The following is a 27,940-nucleotide window of genomic DNA, read 5'->3' on the forward strand; positions in this document are numbered from 1 at the left end:
AGAACTTCAAAGCCTGTGTTCTTACGTACATCACTGTCTACTGAATCCTTGAGGAAAAGTAAGCACACATTTCACTTACATTCGTATTTTTGAGTTTCAACCAAAATGGCTATTTTTGACTTGAGACTCCCAAAATCAGAAGCAAGCACTAACTATGGGTCTTATTCAATCACACCAAGGAGGCAGTGTGTCAGGTGGTAGGAAGAGCCCTGGTCTAGGAGACCTGGTCTATGAGTCATAGTACCTGACACATAGTAGGCGTTCAGTAAACACTTGTGAAATTGAGCCCCACAAGTTACTATATACATTTGATTATGCCTTTCTCCTGGATGTTCAAGAGGACACTAACTAAAGATCCCATAGTTCACAGCAGCATCAGAGGGGTTGCAAAGCATGGTAGTGTAGCATGAAGAACTACCACCATTTACTGAAAAGCCATTAAATCTCCTTCATAGTAGAGAATTTGGGGGACAAGGATAATGAGATAATGTAGGAGACTTTTGCTCAAAGTAGCCTCTGCCTCTAAGTGTTATTTTGTTCAACTTGTCTTAACTTCTAACTTTGTCCCAGAAAAATCTCAAGGGAAATGAAATTAAGCTGTTTCCCAGATTTGCTTTTCAAAATTAGTCCTGGGCCGGCCTTCAATACTGCAAACACATTCTGTGTGGCCACAAGGGAGGCCTGACTGCACTGAATTCTTGGACCAACTACGAAGCTTTGGGGGCCTGACAAGCCGAGGAAATGCAAGAAAAATGACACAGGTGGGTGTTTTGCACTAATTACTGCCCACCCTGCTGGTCTGTCCCGGGGCATATACCTCTTGGCCTGGCCCTTTGGTTTGTCCTTGTCCTTTCCTGCTATTGGAAACAATGTCTGTTTGCTGCCTCTGCTTGGATTTGGGGCTGGGGAAAGTAACCCACAATGACTAAATCAGGCCAAAGTTTTGCACAAGTGCCGAGGGACCATCATCAAAGTCCCTGCAGTTTCCCAATCCAAATGGTCCCTCTCCATGGAGGTGGGAGGTGGCAAAATTTTACTTGACATTGGCAGCCACCAGCTGGGGTGAGTCATCCCTTCAGAGAACCCATCTGTAAATGCTAGACTTCGGCAAGGACTTGGTTTTATCATTTTCTTGGGAACAAAGGCATTCAATTTTAAATCTGCATATTCATCATCCTGGAGAAATAAACACAGTGTGAAACTAACTAAAAGATTTAATAGTCAACATTTAATAATTCCCCAGTCATATGTGGAACAAGATTTTGTTCTAAAGAACTTTAACAACTCATAGATATGTGATCGTGCAGCCAGCATTCAAGAAAGCTATCTTTCTTTCCCACAATAGATTTTTCTTTCATTCTGTGTGGGTTTTCAACAGATTACCCCCAAGAGGAAAAGCCTGCCTACTCTGTCTTTTCCTTATGGTGCTGTGGTCATGGAGTTTTAAGCATTGCTGGGAATTTCCTTTGTATCAGAGTCTTTCTTACCTTCTCATCCTTAAAGTCATCTTTTCAATGACATTCTCCCTTTAAAAAAATTTAATGTAAACTATAAGAACTACACCAGACATGAGTCTTCATTTCAAGCTGGTCCTCTGTTTGTTTTTTTTGTTTTTTTTTCTTAGCCACTGAAAGATTGCTTGGGCCCTGGGAAAAATGTAATCTATTGGCTTCAATAGAAAGATTGAGGGAGGAAATTTTAGGAGTTGAACATTCATGAACGCTCTTGCCAATAAAAATGTGGATTTCACCAAGACTTCTTTAAAAAATGTGGAAAATTGGGAGAGATATAGAGGCACTGTTTGTGATTGAACTATGTAGGTTCTATTCATGAACTCTACTTCTTTTCCATCGTACAAGAAATGAATGAAATCTAAATCAATCCCTCTTGCATAGACATTATTCAGTAGTAACAAGTTCCAATAATGGGGAATCCAGGCTTCCTTCTGTCTAATCATATGGCCATTTCCCCAACTGTTTCACACATGCTAATGGAGTGCGACAAGTAAAACGTATTTGGCTCAGTATATGGTCCAACATGAAATGGCTTCACAACGATGAAACTCCTAATCATTTTTCTCCTAATCTACCACTGCTTTAGGGGGTTGGTGTCTTCCCTGTCATGAGCGATTTCAGTGCACTGATCAGGGTGGACTTGACAGATTCTTTATCAATGTCAAGTGTCTTTTGTGGTTAAGTCCAGTAACGCTAAAACAAAACGCCTCATAGATATTAGATATATGGTGGCATTACAGAATTCTCTTGCAGGCAATATTTTTTGGTCAACCTATGAAAAGAAAAATGGAGTGAGGGCTAAAATCAAAGGAAGATGCAGCAAAAGTCTTGGCAGTTATTTCTGTGGAAGTCAGACAATGTGACTGACATGGGGCCAATCACTCTCCCCTCCTCCATTCAAGTTAGAATAGAACAAAGAGAAATTGCCAACAAAGAAAGCAATGATCTAGGGGGAGGGGACTGAATCTCAATAGGTTTTTAATTTCAGGAAAAAGAGCAGTATTGCAGAAAAACATAGGACCCCTGCATAGGCACACACATACATCCATAAGTACTTGCCTACCCTTATCAATGAAAATCCTACATCTTCCATATGAATTTTTCTTTTGACTCGTGAAGTTAATCTGTTAGGCTTCACTGACATTACCAAGTCTCCCAATATCTAATGTTAGTGCAAACTGGCTCAGAAAAAATACAATCCAAAAGTCTCTGGGTAAAATAGAGACTCTGGTTGTTGTTAAATTTGCTTTTGGTAAGTAGAGTTTGCAGTGCCATCAATATTGTGCCTTTTCCCGCAGTCTAGCCACGACAACTTCATTATGGAGAATGTTTGCTTCTTCAATTCATAACAATGGCTCTCCTACCAGCAAATTTTAAAAGATCCTCTCATAAGTGTACAAGTGAAGGCTGCCAATCCCCTCTCCCCCCAAATAAAGAAAATATCCCAACCACTTGCTAAATCTGTGGTAAACTGTAGTAAGCCAATGTTTTGGAATACCACTCTCCAGAATAGCATGGAATGCAGGAAGTCTCATTGTCTTTTAGAAACCTGAAAGCCAAGGATAATAAAGTCCTCATCAAAGCTGCAAATGGACAGTAGAAAGAAGTGTTCTAAGTGTTGTGGGTGCTAACCTGGAATTGTTATTTGTTACACTATCAAATCCATAAATTAGTAGGAATGAGCAAGACAGTCTGCACACCCCAAGTCCTCACCCATCAGCTGCTCTTCTCTACTACACAGTTAAAGGCTAAGGCTATTTCAGTACTTTATATGATTTTTTTCTTCTTTGTACTAATTTAGAAAGTTGGTACTTTAATGTAATTGAATTCACTGAGGCTAAAAATGTCCAGACCTTTTTAATAGGGTACACTTCAATATTAAACTTTGGGGTCTGTTCTCCTCCCAAGTAGGCACTCAGCTCCCATTAGCACAAATGGCTGTACACAAACATTGGGTAGGATGTATATATCTCTTTGTCTCTTTGTACTGAGCTCCAAGGGCGGGGGGGGGGGCATGGGGAAAGAAAAAGAAAAACAACTTTGAGATTGCATAAAGGAGGTAGAGTTGTTGATTCATTTACCAAGATGAAATTAATGCCTGGCATACCCCAAATTTCAGGGAGCACACACTTTTAATAAGTGAGATGAGAAAATTTCTAAATCATTTTGAATAATACCTAAACCATGTTTCCTTGAGAAATCTGTTTTCCCTCCATCCCCAGCACATACATTAGACCCATTTTGCACTTGTTATGTACATAATGATTCTAGACAACACAAGACAATTTCATGATTTTTTTCTTATCATTTTTACTTATCTACCAGTGAGCCAATTTATGCAGCTTAAACCACTGCTAAAGAAGATGCATCAAAAATTGTCTGTAATCATTACAAATAATAGCACGAAATGTTCACAAGAAGCTGTTTTCTTATCATATTTTCATTAAAACGTCTTTTCACCTGCTTTGCTTTCCCACGTCTGAAACCTGCATTGTAATCAGTCTTATTAACTGAGAACATAAATATGATTTATTATGGTCTGATAATGGAAGCTACGTGGACCCAGAGAAGGGCTATATTGTCCTTTGATAAAATGGCTCTTTTCTCTCAAATGGAGAGCTCTATCATGAGAACATGCAGAATGTAGTGAGTGATTATTTCCTCAGGGTGAGTGATGGCGAAGCCCGACAGAAAATCTTCTTGTTGACCATGACAGCCTCAGAGGGTCCCCAAACCTCCCTGAGTTTGACAACCTGCAGACACTTTTGATGAACTGTATTCTTCTGTCAGAGACAGCCTGTCTGGGAGGAGAAAAGAGACCTTTATTGTCTGATCGGCTATTATTGTCTTGATCTTTTATAAGCAATCTCTAATGCACATGAATATAATATCCTTTCACACAAGTGCCAAGCATAATAGAAATGTAGTTATAGGACACTCCCCCTGGTTATGTAAATGTCCTTACACCATAATTAAGAGAGATGGTTGGTGACTGATAGGGAAAGAAAGAGTAATCAAACTGTTGTAGCATTCCTCCCTATTTTAAAGACTTCAACCCGGGGTAAACAGCATTTATGGTAGCTGTAGTGAAGCAGGTAATTTTGAAGTCTTGGACTAAAAGGAAAAATAGTTTCAAATATGGTATTAGTGTTATATTTTTATTAAACATGCAAATGGCAGCTGGTTTTCAGCCAAAAGTGATTACCATGCTGATATGACTTAGAAGAAAATGAGTATGCCTCTCAAAATACCTGCTGAGGGTTACAGCAAGAACAAAGACCTATTAATAGGGAATGTACTTGCACAAATGGGTCCTCCAGTCCAAATAAAGTTGTCCAATAAATTTCCTTCTTATCCATTTCCAGAAGCACAAATATGGCAAAAAAAATATTTTTTCAATTAACAAATGTATTTGTGGGCAAAACTCTTGCAATTATTGGGCAATTAAATCTACTTCTTAATGTGGCCCTTGGGAGCCATCTCCATTTCTGAACTGTGAAGGATAGTTCTAGATGGTCTTTGAGTTTGGTGACAGAGGTTTTCTGATCTTCCAGATAAAATCCAACCAGACTTGTCGCAAGCAGGCCAGCCCATGGAGGCCAGTAGCCTGATGCTCAACCTCAGCTGCTGGCAGAAAGGAGAAAAAGACATCACCCATCTGAAAAATTGTAATCCCCCAGCAAAATACAATACTCAATTTTTCATTAACCTTCTGACATCTGGACTCAGAGTAGCCCCACACTAATCACTAATGGGTTTTGCATTACCAATTAGTGGAGCAAATACTTCCAGCACTGGTGCCAAAGGGTTAATCGTTAGTTTCACACCACTGGGTGGTCAGAGTAGAAGAGCAGCCCTGAACCCAAAAGAGGGGAGACTGAGGGGCAGGGGGGGTTGGAGAGAGTTCTCATTATCGAGAAGAAACATGCGGCTCACAGGCATTGACCTCCGTATCTCTCTCCTGGCATCTTGCCTCGAGGTGGATTTAGGTAGTGCACAAGCATGCGCATGCCCACACACGCGCACACAGTTACACCTAAAGTTGGACCCAGAACAAATCAGCAACCTCTCCAGTCTCTGCAGAGCCTGTCCCATCAAAGGTAGAATCAGACCAGGGGAATCTCTCTCTCTCTGTCTGTCTCTCTCTCAGCACCTCTCTCTATTTGCTTCTCTAAGCAATGACTTTCCCATGGGAATGAAAAAATGTGCCATTGCAGAGGGAGCTAGGGTTTGAGAAGTGTTTGATCTCTCTTAAGAGATAGTTCTCTGAAGTTCTGCCAATGCTCGATTATCTGTACAAATGAGGCTTACAGAAAGTATGGAAAGATTTGATTCACAGATAATCTTCAAACTCCAGTTTGGTCTATATTTTAGTTTCTTTCTGAACAAATTGTACCAGAGCAATTAACAAACAAAACTGATTGGATGTTTCCTTTCTCCTTTTATGGTCAATTTTGTGGATGTCAGCAGCATGAGGAAATTGTCAAAGCACTGGCAACGAGGAGAGAGGAAAGGGAAGAAACAAAATACCCAGATAGTCTGTAAACTAGATAATCTGCTCCTGAATAATCGAGAAGAATCTAATTTCAAAGATAATAAAAGAAGGCCCAGAGAGCAATTCCATCTTGAAAATGCACAACCCCTTTCCCCGACCCCAAAACAGCCAGTAGGAAAACAAATAAGTAAATAAAAAAAACCACAAGAAAAATGTGAACCTACTGTCCCCAACCACATTTTCCCTGATTTAATCTACATATGTTCCAAGTTAAATTATATTCTCAAAAGGGTCAGGGCAGGGAGGAGGAGAAGGAAGCACAGAAGACACTTAGTGTTCTCTCTAGCTTTGTTGTCAGGTAGCAACGGGATTGTGTTCAAAACTATACCACCTACAACTCCTGAAACTGAACCACTTCTCTCTCTCCTTTTTTCTTTTTTCTTTTCTCTCTCTCTCTCTCTCTCTCTTTAGGAAACCCAACATTCAAAAAAGGAATAGCCATGACTCAGCACTTTATTATTATTTTTTTTGTCCCAAATTTTTGATTCCTTATACAAAAAAGTACTTGAGAGCATTTGAGACTGAAATGAGAAACTTTGCTACCCTGGATTCTCCACGGTGCTTCCACTCAAGGCCAGAATTTAAAACTTTTCAGTTAAGGAAAGAAAGACTTTTAATGAGCCTAATCACGCACATTATTTTGGCCAGAGTCATTGACTGACTGACTGCACTTATTTCGTTCTGCTTTAGAAATGAAAATCTAATAAAGTAACTGACAGTTTAAATGTCACAGAAATTTTCTCCAACATCCCAACTGGAATTGTGAAAACAGGCTCAAATTCCTCTAATCTCCTTCTCTTTCACCTTCAAATGCCACGCTTCTAAACCAAACCATTTCCTAAGAAATAGCAGAACTTGGTTGGGTTCAGAGGTCGGGGCAAGGGTGGGGAGGAGGAAGACTCTTTCTTCAAGTTGGAGGGGATTTGCTTTTTTCCACACTCTAAGGCAAGAAGGACCGGAATCTTGAGGCTGGGAATGTTCTGCCTCTTGCAAGGGAATTCAAAGGAGCCATTGTGTTTGATACTTTGCTTCCCAATTGGCCTCTGACAGCAACATCAGAAGCAACAGATACTCCAGTTCTACATCTGGAAAGAGGCATTTTTTTCACAAAGAAAGAAAGAAAAAAAAAAAAAAACTACTCCTGAAGACATTGAAGCCTAATTACTCCATATTCCATAGTCTTAAAGATTGAGATCTCTCTGATACTACGTGATAACCCCTTGAGGAATGGGAGCAGCTCCATTAGGACTTGAACAGATAGCATTTCTATGCTTCCCCTTCGATAAAGCTAATATTCAAAATAAGCAAACTGGTCGGATGCCTTCGTTTCCCCAGCCACTGAATTGTAATGATCATTGCAGAGGCTACAATACCATTTATTAAGGAGCCAAGTGGAAAATAAACTCTTCACTAGAATGTAAAAGGGATTCAGGCTGTATAGGAGTAAAGGAATCAGTTTAGGTTAACCACTGTCCCACTTGCTCTTCTGGCAGATGTATAAATCGAGTCCTCAGATTTATGATGGGGCCTTTAGAGTTCTGAATAGTCTGGACCATAGCATCATAAATCCATGCTAAGGAACAGAAAGTATTCTGAGCACCATGGTCATTACATTCATGGTAGATGAGGTCACTACACAATATCCCATGGTAGAAATTTCCCCCATTTCTAGCGCTACTGTGACCCAAACAGAGATGAGCCAAGGGCAGGAAAAGAAAAAAAGAATGGGAGTACACTCTGGGAAGCACTGAGCAGGTACAGGAGAGAAGGTGGGGCAGGAGAGAGGGCATTAGTTGGTAGAGAGGGTTTATGAAACCATTAGCGAGGATGATAAGGGGGGAAAAAGATAACCACTGAGAAAGCATCCTTTCCCAAATTTCAATCACACGTGAAGAACCCTGGGTAATTTTAGTTGTTCTGTCAGCCAAGTTAAATCCTGAGCCTCTCAGAAGCCACTGGAAATGTCTCAGGTTCTTATTTTGCTGTTTCGATGGAAATTAAACTTGTAAATCAATAATAGAACAGAACCAACTCTGTGTGAAAGCACTATTCCTTTATCTTCTATTCTCCAGCATTCTTGCCCAAACAATTTAAGGTTCCAAATGCAAGTGAAAACATTTAAGTTTGAGATTTCCTTGTACAATTTCAGTGTAAGTCTCCTATTGAAAGAACATTGTGAAGTCGACACGAAGAATAAAATTGTATAGCACTCTTCTGCTCATGGGCTAGACCTTGAAGGCTTTTGAAGTGATTGGTGTGTGCATCCCAGGGGAACCTAGGATTGCAGACGTGAGTAACATCAACAGACTCCTCAAACTTGCCCCTGTTCATCCTTTGCTGGCTCTGCTCACTGCTGTCCTTCTCCCGGGCATCTTCTTTTTTCCTCTTCGTCTCTTTTTAATGTATGTCATCTGCTATTCTTTCCTCTAGATTTTTACCATCTGTTATTCAGCTTTATTTTTTTCTATTGTATATTTTTGTAACAACTTCTTTATTTTTATTATCCCATGATAAGCTTTGCATTCCTTTAGACCACACGCACAATATTAAATAAGTCTTTGAACTAACGATATCAATTCCCACTATAGAGACAGCCACTCTCCCCATCTCTAGCTGCCTTTCTCACTCCAACAGTTAAGACTTTTGACATCTGGAGCAAGATTAAGAAATGTGTATCCATTGCTGGCCCGTTGCTGGTGCAGAAATGGTGGTGGTTGCTGAGAAACCCTGAAACAAACACCAATCAAAGTGACAGTGTGACATTCTCAGCAAAGACCAGAACTAATACTTGGGAAGAGTGTCCTCTAATCCTTGATTCTTGAACCCCAACCCTGAGACCCCAGGAGTACCTAGTGCATACATGGTTCCAAAAAAACCTCAGTCTGGTTCTTGATTCTCAACTCCATACTGAAAAATTAGACTAAAGCCTAATTTGGAGTAATCTCATTTCCTAGTGACCTTGCGGTCACTCTTGTGAACACTTCTTCAAGGCTTTGCCAAAATCCTACATTTTTATTCACTCCATTGTAAAGGTTTCATTTGGCTATAAGGACTTATATCGATTAAAATTATATTTTTTCATCTTGGAGGCTTCACATTGACAACGGACTGTATGACTGCATCTGCTGTGTTAAGTGATCTCTCAGCCATAATCACAGCCTCTGGAGCATGTCATTCCCAGCATAATTTTTTTTTTTTTACATGTGTGAAAATATTAAAGTAAAATATTCTGCAATAGAGCATTTCCTTGTGCTAATCATCTAATTTAAAGTTAAAAAGGTAGAAACCTCATATATATGACAAAGATTAAAAGGAGAAATGAAATGAAAAATATGGAAAGGGGGGCACCTGGGTGGCTCAGTCCATTATGCATCTGCCTTTGGCTCAGGTCATGATTCCAGGGTCCTGGGATCAAGCCCCTCATCGGGCTCTCTGTTCCTGCTTCTCCCTCTCCCTCTACCTGTTGCTCCCCCTTCTTGTGCCCTCTCTCTCTCTCTCTCTCTATCAAATAAATTAATTAATTAACCTTTAAAAAAGAAAAAATATGGAAAGGGACATTCTCTTCTGGGACTGTCATTCAGGTAGAGGCAGGCAGATAACTCTTCCTGATTCCTGAGCATGGAAGGGTCACTAGCCAGAGAAAGCCAAACCTTTAGTTTCCACTTCTTACACAATCACTTCTGGGACTATTGACAGCAGAAGTCAGCCAGTGAGAGCTCAACTGTCCTGATACACAAATGCATGTTATGTGATAAACACATGATGGAATTCTCACAAAATGGGATGGACAGTAGAGAAAAAGAAAAATCAAAAATAGGGTACCCCACGCTGAGGAGTCCAATAGTGATGACGACATAAAACTCATTTCAAACCATATAAGCATAAAACGGAAATCTCTTGCCCATGTAACTGGAAAGTCCAAGATGAGGTCTAGCTTCTGATGTCGCTCACCCAGATGCTCAACAGTGTAGTTAGAAATCTATTTCTTTTTTCATCATCTCTTACCTCTACCTTATTCTGTGTTAGTTTTAGTTTCAGGCAAGATTTTTCTACCTGGTGGTAAAGAAAACCAGCAGCAGCTCCAAGCTTACACTGACCTTTACCAGGGCATCCTAGGGAAAAAAGTATGTCTTTCTATTTCCCAGAAAGTATATCAAATCCCCAAAGGACTCTTAAGAGTGCTACTTGGATCATTTGCTGATGGAGAAGCCTGACCATTTGATTGACAGCCTTACCAGAGTCACAAGGAATGTGGGAGGGGTAGATCTCAAGGAAAAAAGGCTTTTATCAGAAGAAAGGAGAATGGAGGCTGGGTAGTCAAAGGCAGATGTCCTTCAAGCAGTGCTCTTCCAGTCACTCTGAAACTAAATCACTTGCAGGAGACTTAGGAACTCATTAGCATCCCCTGGCTCAATGGAAAGATAGCTCCTCACCTTGCTCCAAGTTACTGCAGTGTTTTTTGTTTTGTTTTGTTTTTGCCTGAGCAGAGAACAGACTTCAGCACTTTATGAGCCCCAACTACATGGATGAATAAGATCTACTCAGCAGCTTGCAATGATTCCTTTATTGCCATTACCGACCATCATGTAAATAAGTAGTTACTGACTTAAGAACTCACTATTTACTCAATAACCCTTGATGGGAACTGTGATCCCTTTACACACTGTTATAGAAGTACATAATTATAGACTTTTCAAATGGGTATTTCTTTTAGGCATTTGCCTGTAATAGCTCCTTCAAAGCTGTTAAGCTTTTATCATGTGAAGACCCAAGTAGAAAATATTTAGTTCACTCCTCATTGACCTAATAGAGAACAAACTCATCTTTAAGATGGTGTTAGCTTCCTGCCAAGAACACATGGATAACCTTGTAAAAAAAGGTCTGGCTTGGGCTATTTGGGCAGGAAATCACATTGCTATTAGATCGCACTCACCTCATTTAGTAATTAAATATTGACACTAACTCATCATTGGTCATTGTTTCTATAGTCCCTCCTGAAGGAAGCCTTGTCACATCCACTTGTCCTGACTTTATTACTTACTATCCAGTGAGGGTCCCCTAAAAGTAAAGATCCAGGTGGGTCCCCTGACTTCAATCTATTTCATTACTGAAACGCAGCTTAATTCTTATTTAATGGAGAGTAAGTTTTTTAGGCATATTAAATAAATTGGTCACACCAAGGAAACCACATAGAAGATCACTGAGAGATACTTGCTGAGGTCATAGGCTCAATGAAATTCTGTGATATACATTGCAGTGCGATGCATATATCTGACACAATGAATATATGCAACGTATATCACATACAAAAATTAGTGACACACCATGTTCAAATGGGTCTTAAGGATACATAGTGAAGTTTAACTTGCTTAGTTCAAAATAAGACACCACAAAGTGTTCACAGCTCTGTCAAAGGTGGTAGGCTAAATGAGGGAGATACAAAGATAAAGTTTGTGATCATGCTTGCTCAGCTACATCAGGATTTTACATTTACTAGCCCCATGTCCTACCATCCTCACTCTCTCTCATCCTCACCATTTACAACTTCTACCTCAGTCTCAGAGAAGTGCAGCTCCTTTCTCAGCTTTCTACCTTTGCACATGCAGCTTCTTCTGACCAGAATCCCCCCTCCTCCTTTTTTCCATCTACACCTTACTAAAATGTCACCTCCTCAAAGAAATTTCCCTCGTTCATCCAGGCAGAGCTAGCCACACACCATCTCTGCTTCTGAAGCACATTCTACAAGCATCTATTTGAACAATATGCATTTGTTTGTATGCTCTCCCCCGACTACACTTTTGAGCTTTGTAAAGGTCAAGATTATGTCTGATTCATGACTGTCTCTTTAGGACTCTTGCAGAGTACCAGGTACAAACAAGTCTTTAATAAAATGCTGAGTGACAGTCATTTATTTGACTGCATTCCTTCTGTGGAGAAAAAGCAATGTTGCCCTCAATTTCTGCTGTCCGGGCCTCATAGTTCTCCTGGGAAAAGAGATACAGGTACATAAACAGGATTAGATTAATTCAGTCAATGCTTATGGAGAGTCAAGAACAAGCGATGGGTGGAAGGGGACTTGGAAGCTTCAGGAGAGGAAGGAGGAAGAGAGGGAGAGAGCAAGCCAAGAAAGATGGAGTAAGGCATTGCAGAAGGAGTAGGACAGCATGAGCTGAGGGGAAGAGGAAGAGCATGAAAGAAGGAGAAATCTAGGAACTCTAAGGGGAGGGAGCTTGGGAGCAATGGGAAGTGCAAGGGTAAGAGACTCCAAGTCAGAGAGGCCGGAGTAGGACTCACCACTGACAGTTTGCATTGCCAGGCTGAGCAATTTGCAGTTTGGACTCTGCAACGGTGGAGATAAGGAGAAGAGAATGACAGGGACGCATCTGGTCCTGCATGGGCTTTGGTAGACCAATGAGGACGCTATGAAGACTTGGTCTCCAATGCTGCAGAATCAAAAACTTGAAACATGATTTGCAAGAATCTAATGTCTCCATCAATTTTAGTGAAACACAGGCCATCCTGGATGCAGCAAATGAGAGAATAACTTGCAGGCGATCAGCCCGGGCATTCCGTAGTCTCCAGATCCTCAAGTATGCCAGGTACTTGCCGCGTCCTCTGCCAGGGACCCACTTAACCCTAGGCATTCTCATGGCTTTCCTTCTGTCATTAAGGTCCCTGCTCCAATATCATCTTTACAGAGACCCTTTCCTAACTGCCATGTCAAAATAGGAGTCCATCACCCTAGCCCGTTGTCCTGCTTTATTCTTTCCTCAAATCACTACTGAACACCTGAAATCATATTAAATGTCTATTTGCCTATGCCCTTATTATCTATATCATCCAATATAGGAAATGTCAAAGTTTCTATAAAGAGTTAGATAGTAAATATTTTAGAATTTGCAGGACATATTGTCTCTGTAGTAACTACTCAACGCTGCCAGGGTAGCATGCAAACATTGATCAACTCATAAATAAATGAACATGCTTGTGCCCCAATAAATCTTAACTCACAAAAATAGGCTGTGGGCCACATTTGCCCATGGGTCATAATTTGCCAATCCCTGCTTTACTAGAAAGATCCATGAGGTCAGCAACTCTGTTTATCGTGCTCACTCATGGATTTCCAGAGCTTGGCACATAGCAGGCATTCAATAAGCAACTTTTAAAGAATGAATGAATGAATGGAGTTCTATGGAAAACAGGATTATAGGGATACTACACCCATGGGAAAAATATATATATATATAATATTTAAATATATACCCTTTGTGATGGTTAATTTTACATATCAACTTGGCTGGGCCATGGTGCCCAGAAATATCATCATCATTATTCTGGATGATTCTGTGTTTGGGGATGAAATTAACATTTAAATTACCGGACTCTGAGTAAAGCAAATTGCCCTCCACATGGAGTGGGTCTTATCCAATTAGTTGAAGAACCGAAGAGAACAAAAGAATAACCTCTCTTGAGCAAGAAGGAATTCTGCTCACAGATGGCCTTTAGACTTTAAATGCTCTATCAACCCTTCGCTGGTCTCCAGCTTGATGGCCCATCCTACAAATTTTGGACTTGTCAGCCTCCATAATCATGAAACACGCAAGTCAACTCCTTAAAGTACATACATGTGTGCACACACACACACATTCATCCTATTGATTCTGTTACTCTGACTAATAAACACATAAATATACAGCAGATTTCCTTAATTGTCAAGGCAGGAAATCAGTCAGTTCAGTCGAACTGGAAGACTTCAGCTGGTCATGCTCTAATCATTGTCATATCAGAGCTTTCAGGGGTGCCCTATGGTCTTCAGGGAAATGTTCCTCAGCTCATGTATTTTCCCCAGAAAATAACTTTCTGGACTTGGCTTCCACCCATTTCCACTTCAATATCTAGTCAACTTGGGTGTGCACCATACATGAGAGTCATACAACATTGCTCACTCCTCACCATTCCCTGAAGGTCAAGCTCTCTCAAGTTTCTATACTTTTGCATATACTACACCCTCTCCATGAAATGACATCCGACTGCCTTTTCACCTGGCTAATTCCTTTCCACTCTTCCACAGCTCCCCTGGAAACCCCCATAGGACAGGGCTAGGTGTTGATTTGCTTCTGTTCCACCCCCAGACCCCTCACTGTCCCACTGCCAAATGTGATCTGCAAACTCCTCGAAGGCAGAGACTCCTGCTCACCTCTCTTACTCACCTCTTCCCACTGCTAGTCTATACCTGACATGCAGATAGGGCATCGATGGGCAAAGATCTATAAATGAAGAAAAATAATTTAAGCAACTAAACCAAGTATAAGATGGTGTTGCTTACTTGTGATCTGAAAAATACAGCTTAGTATCACCCAAGGAAGATGCAAAGCCAATTCCAAAGGTATGAAGTATCTGCTCTGGAGGCCTCTGGCTGGACAGAGCTCCTGGTGACTTAGAGAAAGATTGCTCAGAGTGAGCACCAAAGGAGGGAAAGTACTGCACTCTCCTCTCAGCTCCATGCCATCTTTCTTTCTGACTTCTCAAAACACTAATGAGGTGGGAGTAGGGTGGGAGGTGGAGTGATTAAAAATAGCCAAAGCCTGAGCAACTAGTTTCAGCTCTCCCCCATCTCAAAAATGTTGAGCTCTCACTATGGGAGTCATTTGGGGGCTCACGTCTTTTCGAAAGGCACTACTAGGAAAATGGGATTTGCTTTACAGCAATGAACAGACAGCTTAGATGAAACACATCTGACCCATGGAGGCAGGTTCACCTGGTTGGCAAGAGATCTCATTAGCATGAGTGTCCTAGTAGATGGCTCCTAACTAGCTTGAATTTTGTTCTAGTAGATTATAAGACTTCCTGGTTCTATCACCTGACCTGCTCTAGAACTTTTGTGCTTCGAGCTTTTTTTTCTTAGTACCTCAGTTTCTGCATCTGTAAAACAGGGAGAATAATTCTTGCCACCTGCCACACAGGAGGGTAATGCAAATAAACAAGGCAGCATCTGTAAAGCACTTTGCATTTCCATTACTTCCTCTCTATGAATCTGAAGTAGGATTATTATTACTGAAAATGTCAGCTATCATCTGAAAGGCTTATTTCAATCAAAAGGCTTTCTTGAGGAACATTTCATAAAGGAAAAGTGAAAGCATGCACATTCTCCTTGGAACTATCATAATTAGTCCCAGTAACAGTTGGGCCATTTTTTTTTTCAGTTCATTTATAGTCAGATTCTACAAAATTGAAAACATCCAACATCTGGGCTGAAAAACTTGTACAAAGCCAGAAAGCCCCCCAAACGGGCATGTGTGGGCTTCAGCAACATAGGAGCCAGATGTACTTTTTGCCTCAACTACTCTTTTCAACCTTTAGGAAAAAAAAATATAACTAAATTTTCACATTTAAAAAATCCTTGGTTTTCTTCTCTATTTCTTTTAAAGTATCTTCTCTGATTAGTCACAAATTTCAGACTCTTTCCAAATAATCAGGAATCTCTAGAAAAAGAATCTTTTAATGAATGTATAAAAGCACTTAGGGATCCAGTTTTAACATGTAAACTTTTACAGAGACAAAGAACAATTAACACATATTGCCCCTACATTATGGCCAGGGCCTGTTTTAAACACTGAGTGGTATTATCTCAATTAATCTTTGTATCCATTCCATGAAGTGGGTACTATCATCTTTCTCATTTAGCAGGTAAAAAGAATCCAAGAAACAGGGAAATTAAGTAACTTTCCCAAAGCACCATTAGTACAGAAAAAAGCAAAGTATTTTCGTCACTTCTTGATGTTTCAAAGAAAATTTTGCTTATTTCTACCTAGATACAGCAAGAACCTAGGACAATCTTTGATATAATAAATTTTCCCCAACCAGATTAAACCACGTTGTCTCCTGGGAGACACAGAGCCCATACTACAGCTTCCAGAGATCAGATGGTTCAGGCTCCAAGAAACAATCCTAATTTGAAAATTTGCCTGTTTCTGCCATCTTCTTTGATATTCTAGGGGAAGAAAACACACACACACACACACACACACACACACACATTCACAGTAACTTTTTTCAGCTATTTGCTGAAGAAAAGCTGTCTTCAATTCCTGTTGTTTGCAGCACGCCACCCAACAGCATCTAGAAGCTTCCTCAGGGAAGCAGGGGAATTGGGTGGATTGCCAAACAGCCTTAGAAAATCTGCTGGGACACTCCATCGAAGGGCTTTGTGAACAAAGATAAAGAGAGAACATTAGCGTTGCCTTGTTTCATGAAAAAAGGAACACACACAACAAAACTTGATTACAAAATCTCATTTTACAAACTCAAGGTAAGATGCACCTCCCTGGGGCAATGGCCCAGCACCCCCGTAGGGTTCTTCTACCCTGTGCTCTCTAAGTAAAGACCTGATTCGACTCCAAGGGTTGGGTTAGATAAAACCGGAAGGGTTTATGTGCTCAGCATTTAACTTTAAACATTTCTTCATGGAAATTTACAATGCACATAATTTACATATTCAATACCAGTGACAATTTACTTCTCCCATCTGAACAGGGCTTTCAACTATGCCACTTGAACTAAATTAATAAACAGTAATTACAGAATGTTGTGTGAGCTAGCTGTTGATGTTGAGCAGATTCTAATCAACACCTTCTTTTAAGGGCCAATTAAAGCTGAATGTATGCAATATAAACATCTTTGAGTATTTAGACATGAACCGCAGAACAAGGTAAAAAAAAAAAATTAAAATCCAAACAATTAGACTAGGGATGAGCCAGTCAAACCTGGAGAGATGGACCCTTTTCTGCCAGTCTCTAAAGTCATGTTAATTTCCTCAAATGATGAGAATTTTTGTGAAATGGGGAGGGGCTCTAAGGACTCATTAGGCCAAACCCCATCCGTTTTGAGATTTCTTCAACATCTTGTATTATTTTCCATATGCTTTAAGTTTCATGGCATTTCTTTTTAAATTGCCTCAAACACTTTTCTCCTTAATTCATGTGCATCTCAGCGAAAACTTAATCTCCATATTTCTGACTCATTTATGTATAAATCATCTATGTGCTATTCGGTATCTAAGAAACCTCTCCCAAAGCCCCTTCCTTGGCCATCCAGGAGCTTCAAAACAGAGTGTGCCCCAGGCCCCTCAATGGGGGGTTTTATCCCAAAGAAATAAAACACATACAAATTACTGAGGAGAGGGATTAGGAGCTATGGAGAGGAGAAATCAGACAGCACTTCAATCATCAATAGTCCTTCGAACCAGTTATCTCTGTTTCTTCACATGGCAGCATCTGGGGCTGGCTTCATGGCTTTGGGAAAGAGAGTATAGGGGAGACATTCCAGGAATGGTAAAAAGCTCTGGATAATGTACAGAGCTCCAACAGTGACCAATGTATGTGGTAGTGAATGGGTTTCTCCCATAGCTGGGAGATAATGATAACCTCATTTCTTCCAAAATAAGCATCTCAAGAGGTTGGAATGGGAGCAATTTGCCTATGGATATGGCTTTCTATGGAACAGAAGACGGCATCCCTATGTGAAGTCTAGGATGAGCCTAGTCTGAGTGGATGCATGAGGATACACTCCTGAGCCTCATCACCTATAACCCTGCCTCCCCCTTTTTAACATAGCCTCAAAGGCTATAACTTACCAGCACCCTGCTTTCCTCAGGCTAATTGACTCCTGCTTTTACAACACACCTGGGCCATCTGTCCTTCCTCTTTTCTATGCAAATTTCCCTTTTCTCTCACCTGGACTTGCCTCATCCCTGACTATCCAAACTGTGCCCAACCTCAAGGCTAACTTTAGCTTCTCCTACTGTGGATTGTTACCCACTCCACTTACAGCTCTGCTCATCTTCGCCTCTTAACTAGATTACAAACTGCCTGAGGACAGAGATTTTGTACTTACCTGCCTTTGCCATGGCACCTAGCTAGCCTAGGACTATTTATTTGAGAAAGTGTTAAATGAATATTTGTTAGATGAATATGAATGAAGCTTTTTTCAAAGTCAACAAAATGAAAGTCTCTTTTGGCTTCAAATATTTCCCAATAAAATTTGGAAGTATAATGATAGACTCTGTGCCAGAAATCAAAATTTCAAGATAGTTCTTATTCACTAGTCATATACTAAAGAGGAGGATTATGGAGCCATGGGGCTGGGAAGGACCACAGGAAATCATTTTATCCCATAGTCCTGCCTCTGAAGAGGACTATGCTAACTATACTCTTGAAAGATACTTGCTGATTTTTGCTCCATGTAGAATTATAACCACAGTAATATTAATAGCGATCATTTATTGAGTGCTCACTACAGGAAAGAAAAGGCTCCTCATTGCTGTCACTCCAGCCTGTCTGAGGCCTGGGAGCCACATTTCTGTGAGTACAAGCCAGGTGTGCCTATGAACTGATGCCACCAAGGAAGATGCTCCAGATTCTCCTATCCCTCATCTTTGATCCATTTGAACAGTTCAGTTTTGCCCTCCCTCTCTTCACATTCCGTATGGCTCCATGGATAATCTTCTCATGGCATCACTCAACATCTCAGCTCAGAAGCAGGAAAGAAGAGAGTTCTGGGGCGGTAACGTAAGCCCTTATGCCTCTCTGGAGCTTTGATCCCATATTTCTAACCATGTGTATGTCATCTTCACTGGTGTCAAATAATGTACCTCAAACATTACGTGCCCCCCCCCAATGAATCTCTGTACCCTTTTCCTGCTAAAATGAGCTCTTTTTTTTTTTCTCTTTCTTGTTTTCTTTTCTTATAAATGGTATCAGTACTCATTCTTTCACCTGTACACAAAATCTGAGCTTTATCTTTGGCAATATGGTATGGAGGAAAGAGTAGGGGCTTTGGGGTCTAACAGGACTGAATTTGAAAACTGCCTTAACATTGACTAACAGCTCTGTGGCTTTGGATAAACTTGTCTGAATATATTTTCTCACCTGAAAATAGAAACATATTAACAAGGCTATCACATATTAGACCTTCAAAAATGTTTATTTCCTTCACTTTCTTCCTTTTTCTCTTCTGTCTCACCCTATCTCCCTCTGTTTCTCTCTCCTTCTCCTTCCCTCAAAACAAACCAATCACCAAGCCCTATTGATTATGAATTTTGAGTAACTGCTCCCTTCTCTCCACCCCTACTCTCTTCAACATCTCACCTGCAATAGCTCCTGATCCACATCTTCTACAGCTTCCTTCTTCTCTAATCTATCCTGCTCTCTGCTATTAATTATATGAACTAACTCCCCTACGTAAAAAATCCACATTTGTTCACAGCTGCTTCTAGGATTAAAAACAAACTCCTTGGCAGTATATTCACGGCCCTTATACTCCTAACGTACTTTTTCAGTCTTTTCTCCTGCTAGTTCCCAAAGCTCCTCCTAGGTTTTATCTGAGTTCTTTCCATTCCTTGATTATGTCATGTTCTTTAGTACCAATGGGTCTTCATGCATGCTATTCCCTTCCTCATCCAACACACACACAACCTGGCAAACCTCTGCAGACATTTCCTGACACTGATTAAATGTGATTTTCTTGTGAAAACCATCCTTGAACCACATAGGCTAGTTAGGTTGTTCCCTCTGAGCTTTCAAAGGCCCTAATTAATTGTGGTTGGTATCTTGTCCTCTTTCCATTCCAACTGTCCCCTGGGTCTTGACATTGCTTTATATAGTTCCACGTCCCTACAGGTTGTATCCACCCTGAATCCAAATGTCCTGCACCCTGGTATTCCCTGCCTGTATAAATACATACCACAGTCATCCCTTCTGAGAGAGCAAAGTATTAACTTTTTAGCCTGGACTTTGGTATCAGAGAATCCAAGTTTCCAGTGCCTTGAAAACTGCCTTAACATTGACTAACAGTTTCACTGTTATTAATTGCATGATCTTCAACCAAATGCCCAAAGTCCCTGAGCCTTAGTAGTACCTTCCTCATGTAACTGTTATAAAGATTAAATAACTGGCATAAAAATATACATATAGGTCAATGGAACTGAGAGTCCAGAAATAAACCCTTACTTTTTTTGTAGTCTATTGATTTTCTATGAGGATGCCAAGACAATTTGACAGGAAAGAATAATCTTTCAACAAATAAGGCTGAGACAACTGAATATCCACATGCAAAAAAATAATATTGAACCCCTACCTCATATCATATATAAAAATTAACTCAAAGTGGATCCTAGACCTAAATATAAGAGCTAAACTATAAAACTCTTAGAAGAAAATATAGGAGTAAATCTTCATGAGCTTGGATTGAAAAAGTTTTTGATGTGATATCAAAAACACAGGAGATGAAATAATAAATAAGATGTACTTCACCAAAATTAAAGAATCAGGGATTCCTGGGTGGCTCAGTGGCTGAGCATTCACCTTTGGCTCAGGGCATGATCCCAAAATTCTGGGATTGAGTACCACATTGGGCCCCTACAGGGAGCCTGCTTCTCCCTCTGCCTATGTCTTGCCATCTCTCTCTCTGTGTCTCTCATGAATAAATAAATAAAATCTTTTTTAAAAAAAATAAAGAATTAGAGGCTGCAAAAGACTATCAAACTGAAAATACTACCAGAGAATAGGAGAAAATATTTGTCAATCATACTTCTGATAAAGGAATCTGTATCCAGAATATATAAAAAACTTAAAACTCAACAATGAAAGACCATAACCCAATTTAAAAATAGGCAAAATATTTGAATAGATACTTCTCCAAAGAAAAGATACAGATGACCAACAAGCACACGAAAAGATGCTCAACATCATTATTTGTGAGGGAAATGCAAATTAAAACCACAATGAAATACCACTTTACACCCACTAGAGTGGCTAAAAAATAAATATATGGACAATAATAATTTGTCAGTTTCTCACAAAGTTAAACAGAGAGTTGCCATATGACCCAGCAATTGCACTCTTACGCAAATACCTAGGAATATAAAAAATATATGTCCACACAAAGTTGTACACCAATGTTCATAGTAGCATTATTCATAACAGTCAAAAATTGGGAGCAACTCATACGTCTGTCAATCGATGAAGAAACAAAATATGACATATCCATACAATGTAATATTATTTATGTAAAAAGAAATAGATGCTACATGCTACAACATGGATGAAACCTGAAAACTCTGTAAGTGAAATAAGCCAGACCCAAAAGGTCACATATTGAATTATTACAATTATATGAAAAGTTCCAAATAAGTAAATCCATGGAGACAGAAAGATTAATAATCACCAAGGGATAGGGAGATGAGGGGAATAGAAAGTGCCTGCTGATGGGTAGGTATTTCTGTTTGGGGTGATCAAATATTCTGGAATTAGATAGTGGTGGCAGTTTGCATTCTTCTATGAGTATCCCAAAAGCACTGCATTATATATTTTAAAGAGATAGATTTAGTGATATCTGAAATATATCTCAATAAGGCTATTATAAAAAATCATTAAAGTTAAAAAATATTGAAGATTATGTGAGATACTTGGCACATGGTAAATGTACAATAAATAGTAGTTACTACTATAATGTTCGCCTCTCTTGCTGTATTGTTTTTATCCTGCTATAATGTCTGGATTGATTTCTGGACACCTGAACATGAGCCTCTTGAAGATAAGGACCATGATTTGCTTAGATTTTATGCCTTTTTTATTTCTCTCTCTCTAATCTCTGGAGAGATGTTTGGCATAGACAAACCTATCTATAACATTACATCACATCACATCAGATACCTATAGGGAAATTAAAATGAATGAGTAAGAAAGTGAAGTTTTCACATACATGTTCATCACCTCTATACTATACTGGGCTTGAGCTCATACATTTTCAGGAAAACACAGACCAACATGCAGGGTTGCTAACAGTCCTAGGGACCCTTCACAGCTATTCAAAACCCTGAGTTTGGAGGGAGAGAAAGGAGTAAACAGAGATGGCTAAATCCTAGATAAGGTTTCACCTGGCCTGACCCCTTCACTGAGTTACTGTCAGTTCTCCTGAGTTAATGTTCTTCAGAAACTGATAAATTCAAACTTCAAAACACAGAAAAACTCAGAGCTAATAAAAAAACCTAAGATTTTTAATTACTTTTATTCTAAATCATAACTTTCTCACAAAAAGCTGCCAGTGGCTCTTTCTGAGCTCTACTGAGAGAGCGTAAGTTGTGATTTGGTAATTCCAGTCCCATTTTACACAGGATTCCAGTCTCCTTTCCTGTCCCTAGGAGAGACTAGCAATCAGTCACAACATATTTCCTACCAAGCCTGGATGTGGCTAAAAATCCTTTCAACACAGTACTCCAAGAAACCACTACAACCTGTTTCACTTATCTATTTGCTGCATAACAAATCACTCTAAAACTCAGTGGCTTAAAATAATAACCATTTTATTATCTCAGATGGGGCCATTAGTTGAAGAACCTCAGTTCTTCTCTACCTAACTTCTCTGTATTACTTGGGCTTATCATAGCATGGCAGATAGGTTCCATGAGTGGAAACTGCCCATTCCAAAACATCATTTCCACCACATTCTACTGGTCAAAATCAGTCACAACATCAGCCCACATTCAAGAGAATTGAGAAAGAGAAATGATCTCTACCTCTTAATGTGAAGAGCAGCTTGTCTATACTGCCAGGGGAGGAATTGTTGACAGTCAACTTTTGAGAGCTACCATAGAAATTCATGTTCTTCTCACATGCAGGTTATATTCCCTCTCTCCCTAGATTTCCAAAAGTCTCATCCTATCATGGCACCAGCATCAGCTTAAAGTCTGAAATTTCATGATTTAAATCAGGTATGGCTGCAGATGTGTGGTTCCCTTTGCACAGATACTCAGGGATGATTCCTCAAGTTCAAGTAAAGTAAAATAAAGGTAAGTTTCCTAATCCCCACACACCCAGCATATGGCAGTGAAAAGGGGACAGGATAACCACAACAGACACTCCCATTCATAAATGGGGGAGAGGTGTCGGAGGCACATGGAAGTTAGCACATGGAAGAGGCACTGGTCCATAGCAATTCTGAAATCCTCCTATGTTCCTGGCATAGGGTTCAGTTCTGCCCCCTGAAGTATTTCCATGGCTCTTAGTTCGGCCAAGTCATTATTTCTTCTCCATTAGAAATGCTTTATGTTTGCTGCAGAATAACTTTTTATTTCTTTTTTTTTTTTAATTTTTATTTATTTATGATAGTCACAGAGAGAGAGAGAGAGGCAGTGACACAGGCAGAGGGAGAACCAGGCTCCATGCAGGAAGCCTGACGTGGGACTCGATCCCAGGTCTCCAGGATCCCGCCCTGGGCCAAAGGCAGGCGCCAAACCACTGCACCACCCAGGGATCCCGCAGAATAACTTTTTAATGTGCTTTCTGACCATTGGAAGTTAAGGCTTCAAGACTACTTTTGATTTTTAACTATGTTTGTGCTTTTTAGTCCATGCTGGTATGATTATTTTAAGTTTTTGTAGGCTTCCTATATCAAATTATAATTTATTAAAAACAACCCACACTCATAAATCTCTCCAAAACAAGATCCTCTCCACCTTGGGCTGAGAGTCAAGGTGCTGTGGGAAAAATGCCGTGAAGACTCTTACAAACTCTTTGTCAAGCTAAGATAGTATAGGAAATGGGGCCTTATAATTCTTAAAACGCTATTGTCCAGCTCAGAAGATCTACAAGACACAGAGCTAAATCTTTCTGAGGTTTTCACAAAGGGTCTTATAACCACATCTTTGATCCAGTTTTGACCTCAAGGTCATGATTTACTGGCACTGTCATGGAGTTAATCTCTGCTTCCAGATTCTAATTTATTTTAAGAATTTTTTTATAGGCTGGAGAGGTTGGGAATGAGAAACTGTTTTATTTTCCAGCTCAGCAGATCCTGGGCTGGGAATGCTTCCTCGTGATTCTGCTGGAAAACAAAATAGTTCCTTCTCTAATTTATCTCTCTCCATCTGTACCTTAGGAGGCACCACAAAAAGCAATCATTTGGTCCTTCCAACATTCTGTCTGATAATCATCTCAGGAAAATCCACAAGTTCATTAGATGCATATTTTCTATCTTCCATGTTATTTCAGGGCCACTTACGGCCATTACATACTTCAGGTCACCTTTTCTCCAGCATCCAATACAATTTTCTTACGGTTATTAGCATTGTGTCAACATTCCTCTCAAGATTTGTCAGGATTTTACTCACAGCCCAATCCCAAAATCAATGCAACAGGTTTATGCTTTTATTATAACAATGCCCTACTTCTAGGTAAAATTTATTGGTTTTGTAGTCTATTAACTGTTTAAAAAAGAAAACTTACTCCAAAACTTAATTGATTCAAACAAGCTATTGTTACAGAAATGGCTAATCTCTACCTCTCATATCTTCTTCTGGGGCAAGAACGTTCAAAGAGGCTTCTTCACTTATGTGTCTGATGCTTCAGCTAGGATGGTTCAAAGGGCTGAGGGTAGCTGGAATGACTTGCTTAAGTTCATATGGTTCAAGCCTCAGTTGTTGGCTGGGTTTCCTAGTTCTCCTTCATGGAGTCTTAGGGTACCTCCTCTCTCCACATGGCCTCTCCACATGGTCTCTGTGGCAGGGCAAACAGATTTCTTAAATGGCAGCTTAGGCTTCCCAAGAGCAAAAACCAGACACTGCCAGGTCTTCTTAAGGCTTCAGCCAAAACTGGTACAACCACACTTCTGCCACATTTTCCTGGTTAAAACAAGTCAGAGGAGTGGCCTCAACTTGAGGAAAGGTGGTTACACAATGATGTGAATACCAGGAGGAGCGATTTACTAGAGGATGGGGGGAGGGGTGGGGTACCGGTATAACTGATGACCACACAATCTATTGGAACTGCCAAGGAAGACAAATTCTGTTTGCTATTCCTGACCTTTTGCTAGATCTATTTGTTCTAGTCTGAAGCATATCACAGCTTGAAAACAGATGTGTGACATCACATAGTAACATTGCCACACGCTGGCTCTGAGGCATCTCACACTGATACATGGCCTCTTCTTCCCCTCCCTTTACCACTAATCCTCACATATCCCTTGACAGAATCATGTAAACCATTAGTATTTGGTTTGTCTCCTTCACTTATGTTACCCATAGAGCATTTTGGAGAAAACTTTCAAATAGCCTCAGCCAAACATTAGTTATTAATAGCGGTTCCCATTTCTGGAAGGCCAACTGTTTGCACCAAAAATACAGAAGAGATACTAGATAACCCCTACCCACAGATGGAGAGCACTTGTGTCTAATCTGCTCTGAGGTTAAATGGCAACTGAACACTTAAATCTGGGGTAAGAGGTAAAGAACACCGAGAATTTATCTATCAGAAGGTGTCTTGCCAGAGTCCATAGATAGGCTGCAGTATTCTCAAAATCACATGCAAAATTTTGGATGGTTGTGTGTTTTCCTGGGAAAAAGACCCATTAGCTTTGATCAGATTATTAGAAGGGAATCTATGACCCAGAAAAGGCTGAGAACCTGATCTCACATAGAATTACATGATATACTTTTTCCATTACTCAAGGGCCAACTTGCAACTCATCTTAAACCACAACTTCCCACCTCAGTATGCAGAAATATAGGCTTGATCAATTATACATATCAAAGATAAGAACAATGTAGCTTTATTATTCTCCACTGCATGATCATTATGCTCCTCCTTTCTGTCTTCCTCTTGTCTTTACTTTCTTTCCCCCTCCATATCCTTCCATTCCAGTTCATCTCCTGAATGTTCCATTTTTAAAATATTCCAGCCAGGGCAGCCCCGGTGGCTCAGAGGTTTAGCACCGCCTTCAGCCTAGGGCATGATCCTGGAGACCTGGGATTGAGTCCCACGTCAGGCTCCCTGCATGGAGCCTGTTTCTCCCTCTGCTTGTGTCTCTGCCTCTCTCTGTGTGTCTCTCATGAATAAATAAATAAAATCTTAAAAATAAAATAAAATAAAATAAAATAAAATAAAATAAAATAAAATAAAACATTCCAGCCATATCCCTGGTCATGACTTCACCTATTTCTGACATTGAATGAGTTGTAATTGACAGGACCTTATAGCTGGAAGAAATTGTGTTATACACATGGAATAAGTTAATCTGAAATGAGAACTAGTAGATTATAACTGGTGCATGCTTCTGAGTGCTTTCTGTCTCATTCAGAGATATGCTTTCCTTTAAACAATCCCCAAGAATAAAGTTGACTTATGTTGTATACTATTTTGATTAAATTATTCTAGTGATTTTCAATAACATCATATGTGGGAGTCCACAAATTTTCCCCTTTTATTTATAGTTTTCTGTTCCAAATGGAACAGAGAGCAGAGAAAGAATTGGTTGCCCAATTATCATGGGGGAAATATAGTTCCTGTGTATAAATACATCCACTCACCGATAACCACGAACTATTCTTGCCAACTCAATTCATTAAACATCAAATGAACCAGCTGCCCAGCTCGGTCCAGTGGTGAACACAAAGAGGAATAAAACATTGTCTGCCCTCAAGTTGGTTATGGTCTACTGGGAGAGACAAGTGAGGACATACACAAATAGGAAGAGGCAGTGGAAAATCAGACTAGAGATCTAACATTTCTCAGAGCAAAAACAGGAACAAGGAATTCAGCTTTATCTCCAACCTCTGCCTTCAATTCCTTCTAGAACTCTCTGCTCTTGATACTTCTCCCTTCTTGTTTTTCTTAAGTAAAGAAATCAAAAGAGTACAGGTGAAAGTAGAAGGGCCTCTCACTCCATCTTCTTGGCTTTCCCCCTTTTTTTCCTTCCAAGTGCTCCTCTCCCTCTTTCTGTTCTGTTTTGATGCCCTCTGCTCTAACTTTTTGCACTCCAGCCCCATCCGCTCTGCCACCTCCCCACCCTATCAGTCCCCTTTCCCCCAAGAATGTGTGATCACAAACTTGCCCATGCTCTTCACTAGGCTCCAGAGACATAAAAATGAATGTAATCACTGTCTAGAGAAAGCTTGTTTACAAAACTCTCCATCTCCTAGGGATCTCTCTTACTTCCATATTATGTTCCTTTTTATTTCTCCCATTCTCTCTCCTCAGACTATTTTTATTTCCATCTCAACTGCTGTTAGAGGCCTCCCATGAGAAGGAAATTATCTATAATGGAACAGGAACATTAAAAGCCTCAGTTTCCTTAGAAATTATTGAACTCATGAGGGGTTCATATTGGGTTTTGAATTTTGAGAACTAAGTTATAAGAAACTTTGCTTTTCTAACCAGATTATTTTAACACTTGCCCTTTCCAGCTCTTCTTTAGATATTGTTTTTTAAACACCTGGCTGCTAGTAATTTCTATAGGCTTCCATCAATGGCAGGTCATGAAGGAAGGCCTATCCAATTGTTAAACTTGAATTAAATATATCCAAGGTAGGAGGCCTAGAAGCAGTTGATACCCACATCTCTGCATGTGCAAGCCTGGATGTGTATTTGGGACAAGATGTTGTGGAGAAGAGTCAGCTGGCCTATGTGATCTGCTGGTACGCAGCCCAAGTCCAAGGTAACACTAACAATAATTACCAGTTTTTGATCATTCATTTATCTATTTGTTTATTCACATAAATATATTCTGAGCACCTACTATGTAGTAGGCACTAAGCTGGATGTTGGGATTTTAACAGTGAAGGAGACAGCCATTAGTGACTGCTTCAATGGAATTCTCAGTCCAGCTAGGAATATGGACAATCCAATATGCACAGTAATTCCAGTAAAGTGTCCTGTCTGTTGTGGTAGCCAAGCACTGAGCTAGGTGTCCATAATACCCTAAGAGCTAAACCCTATCACTCTCCCCAGTTTACATATAAGGAAACTAAGACAAACTCACCCAAAATCACAGAGCTCTGACCTCAGGTCTGTCTGACTCCATAACCAGAGTCCTCATCCAC

General features: G+C 40.0%; 2 long non-coding RNA genes across 2 annotated transcripts in view; one reads left to right on the forward strand and one right to left on the reverse strand.

The window, feature by feature from the left end:
* The first annotated feature begins 648 nt into the window (after positions 1-648).
* Positions 649-27,923, forward strand: LOC121486223. The gene is made up of 3 exons (XR_005986574.1): positions 649-761; positions 22,767-22,915; positions 27,426-27,923. It is a non-coding gene; the product is annotated as an uncharacterized LOC121486223 (long non-coding RNA).
* Positions 3,922-27,940, reverse strand: part of LOC121486224 — a 52,731-nt gene continuing 28,712 nt past the window's right edge. The window contains exon 3 of the long non-coding RNA XR_005986575.1: positions 3,922-4,315. This is a non-coding gene — a long non-coding RNA (uncharacterized LOC121486224). The remainder of the gene's footprint in view (positions 4,316-27,940) is intronic.

The sequence above is a fragment of the Vulpes lagopus genome, chromosome 3, assembly GCF_018345385.1.
Source record: "Vulpes lagopus strain Blue_001 chromosome 3, ASM1834538v1, whole genome shotgun sequence".
In the NCBI taxonomy this organism is placed as follows: Eukaryota; Metazoa; Chordata; class Mammalia; order Carnivora; family Canidae; genus Vulpes; species Vulpes lagopus.